Here is a 3,832-nt window from a genome sequence, read left to right on the forward strand (position 1 = left end):
ATGAGTCTCGGCTTCGAATCCTTCTTAGAAACCAGATAGCGAATAGCTGCATGATCAGTGAATACTGTTACTTTCGTACCAAGCAGATAAGATCGAAATTTCTCAAAGCCAAAGACTATAGCCAAAAGCTCCTTCTCAGTAGTGGTGTAGTTCAATTGGGCCCCATTTAAAGTCTTACTCGCATAGTAGACCACATGGAAGAGATTTTTCTTGCGCTGTCCCAAAACTGCACCTACCGCATAGTCACTCGCATCACACATCATCTCAAACGGTTCTGTCCAATCTGGTGCTGTAATAACTGGTGCAGTGATCAAACTTTTCTTGAGAGTCTCGAATGCTGCCAAACATTCATCATCAAATTTGAAAGGCACATATTTCTCAAGCAAATTACACAATGGCTTAGATATCTTTGAAAAGTCCTTGATGAATCGCCGATCAAAACCCGCATGACCAAGAAAACTACGGATTCCTTTCACAGAATTGGATGGGGGAAGATTTTCAATGACTCCCACCTTGGCCTTGTCCACCTCCAGACCCTTGCTAGAGACCTTATGCCCAAGGATAATGCCTTCACGCACCATAAAATGACATTTCTCCCAATTAAGCACCAAATTAGTTTCCACGCATCTTTTGAGTACGGCGCGCAGATTATTCAAACATTCATCATATGAGTGTCCAAAGACGGAGAAGTCATCCATGAACACTTCGACGTTATTTCCAATCATGTCAGAGAATATAGCCATCATACATCTCTGAAAGGTGGCCGGGGCGCCACATAACCCAAACGAAACTCTACGAAAAGCAAATGTGCCAAATGGACAAGTGAAGGTAGTCTTTTCCTGATCCTCTGGTGCAATACAAATCTGATTATACCCAAAATAACCATCCAGAAGACAAAAATACTCATGTCCCGCCAATCTGTCAAGCATTTGATCAATGAATGGGAGAGGGAAGTGATCCTTCCTTATGGCTTTGTTCAATTTTCTATAATCCATGCATACTCTCCATCCTGTAACTGTTCGGGTAGGGATGAGCTCATTCTTTTCATTTGCGACCACAGTGATACCTCCTTTCTTAGGTACACATTGCACGGGGCTCACCCATGAGCTGTCAGAAATAGGATAAATGATGCCTGCATCTAGCCATTTCAGAATTTCTTTCTTCACCACCTCCTTCATGATCGGGTTCAGTCTTCGCTGCTGTTCCACAGTTGGCTTACTACCTTCCTCTAACAGAATTTTATGCATACAATATGAAGGACTTATCCCCTTGATGTCTGCTATGGTCCATCCTATAGCCAATTTGAATTCTCTCAAAATCCTTAAGAGCTTGTCTTCCTCACTACCTGAAAGGTCAGCTGAAATAATAACAGGTAACGTGGATGAATCACCTAAAAAAGCATACCTCAAGTGTTCAGGTAGTGGTTTTAGCTCCAAGGTAGGTGCTTCCTCTATTGATGGTTTGAGCTTCCCTTCAGCATTCGTAAGGTCAGAAGTACCAAGAGATTCAAATGGTATGTCCAGCTTTCGCTTCCAGGGAGAAGCGTTCAGATATTGTAATTGCTCGTTGCTATCTTCATCATCACTGTCAAATTCCCCCACTAAAGCCTTTTCCAATGCATCAGACATTAGCATGTGATCGAGTTCCGAAGTAACCGCAGAATCAATCACATCCACTTTTAAGCACTCCTCATCTTCTGTAGGGAATTTCATTGCCTTGAATACATGAAGGTCACATCCTGATCTTGGACCCGCATAGTAAGTTCCCCTTTTTGCACATCTATCAAAGTACGGCCAGTAGCCAAGAAAGGCCTCCCCAAGATTATGGGAATCTTCTTATCTTCCTCAAAATCCAGAATAACAAAATCTGCAGGAAAGAAGAGCTTATCCACCTTGACGAGCACATCCTCAACTATGCCCCTTGGGTAAGTAATGGAACGGTCCGCCAATTGTAGCGACATGTATGTGGGTTTTGGATCACGCAGATCCAGCTTTTTAAAGATCAACAACGGCATCAGATTAATGCTTGCTCCCAAATCACAAAGGCACTTGTCAAAAGTTAGATTGCCAATGGTGTAAGGAATGGTGAAACTTCCTGGATCTTTCAGTTTCGGTGGTAACTTTTGTTGCAGAACAGCGCTGCATTCTTCCGTGAGAGCAACGGTTTCAAGGTCATCCAGTTTCACCTTCCTTGAAAGAATAGTCTTCATAAACTTCGCATAACTAGGCATTTGTTCCAGAGCCTCAGCGAAAGGTATATTGATGTGAAGTTTCTTGAACACCTCCAGAAACTTCCCGAACTGTCTATCCAGCTTTTGTTGCTGCAATCTCTTAGGAAAAGGTGGTGGAGGATAGAGCTGTTTCTCCCCTGTATTAGCCTCAGGCAGAGTGTGTTCAACAGTAGTCTTCCTTGGTTCCGCCGCTTTCTCCTTTTGCTTAGATTCTTCATCTCTAACTTCAGCTTCGACTTCTTTTGCCTTTTCAGCATCAGCTACTTTTCCAGACCTTAAGGTAATAGCCTTGACTTGCTCTTTAGCTTCCTTCCTGCCTGGTACTTCCGTGTCACTGGGAAGAGTGCCAGGTTGACGATTGAGCACTGCATTGGCTAATTGACCGATTTGATTTTCCAAGGTCTTGATAGAAACCGCCTGACTCTTGCACAACAGCTTAAGTTCCTCAAAATCAGCACTAGTAGGTGCAGCTGCACTTCCCTATTGAGGATATGATTGCCTTGTAGCATACTGATGTGGTTGCTGGAATCCAGGTAGGTTAAACTGTTTACTCACTCCTTGCTGATATGGTGGCTGAATAGCATTCTGATTATTCCCCCAGCTGAAATTTGGATGATTTCTGTTATTAGGATGATAGGTCGCTGGCACAGGCTGCTGTTGTCGCTGATAATTATTCACATACTGAACAGATTCGTTGACGAGAGAACACTGATCCGTAGCATGAGAACCTGCACAGAGCTCACAAACCATAGCTATTTGATTAACTCCATACGTAGCCAAAGAATCAACCTTCATTGATAGCGCTTGGAGCTGGGCTGCAATAGCGGTGGCTGCATCAACTTCCAGAATACCTGCTACCTTACCTGACGTCATCCTCTGAGTTGGGTTTTGATGCTCATTTGCGGCCATCGTCTCTATAAGATTATACGCCTCAGTATAGCTTTTAGCCCATAAGGCTCCTCCAGCTGCTGCATCGAGCATGGGCCGAGATTGGGCCCCCAAACCATTATAGAAACCAGTGATCACCATCCAATCCGGCATTCCATGATGTGGACATTTTCTCAACATTTCCTTGTAGCGTTCCCAAGCCTCGCACATAGATTCTGTAGGTTGCTGCGCAAACTGAGTAAGAGCACTCCTCATAGCAGCAGTCTTTGCCATTGGATAAAATTTCACCAGAAACTTTTGCGCAAGATCTTGCCACGTAGTGATGGACCCAGCTGGTTCAGAATGTAACCAGTCTTTAGCCTTATCCCTCAGTGAGAATGGGAAAAGCCTCAACTTGATAGCCTCATCAGTCACGCCATTATACTTAAAAGTGCTGCAGATCTCGACAAAATTCCTTATGTGCATGTTGGGGTCTTCAGTTGCCGCTCCTCCAAAAGAAACAGAATTCTGCACCATCTGAATAGTGCCCGGCTTGATTTCAAAGGTGTTAGCTTGAATAGCCGGATGAAGGATGCTTGACTGAATGTCATCAATTTTAGGCCGAGAAAAATCCATAAGAGCTGGATCAGCTTGAACAATACGATCTCCCATGTTTACTGGTTCTTTCTGCTCAGTTCCTGAATCCGAATCCTCAAAATCTAACTTATCCGGAGT

General features: G+C 43.8%; 1 non-coding gene across 1 annotated transcript; it reads left to right on the top strand.

Moving 5' to 3' along the window:
* The first annotated feature begins 3,269 nt into the window (after positions 1-3,269).
* Positions 3,270-3,376, top strand: LOC141662581 (small nucleolar RNA R71). The gene has a single exon (XR_012550689.1). It is a non-coding gene; the product is annotated as a small nucleolar RNA R71 (small nucleolar RNA).
* Positions 3,377-3,832: the final 456 nt, after the last annotated feature.

This window comes from Apium graveolens, chromosome 5 (assembly GCF_009905375.1).
Source record: "Apium graveolens cultivar Ventura chromosome 5, ASM990537v1, whole genome shotgun sequence".
Classification (NCBI taxonomy): domain Eukaryota; kingdom Viridiplantae; phylum Streptophyta; class Magnoliopsida; order Apiales; family Apiaceae; genus Apium; species Apium graveolens.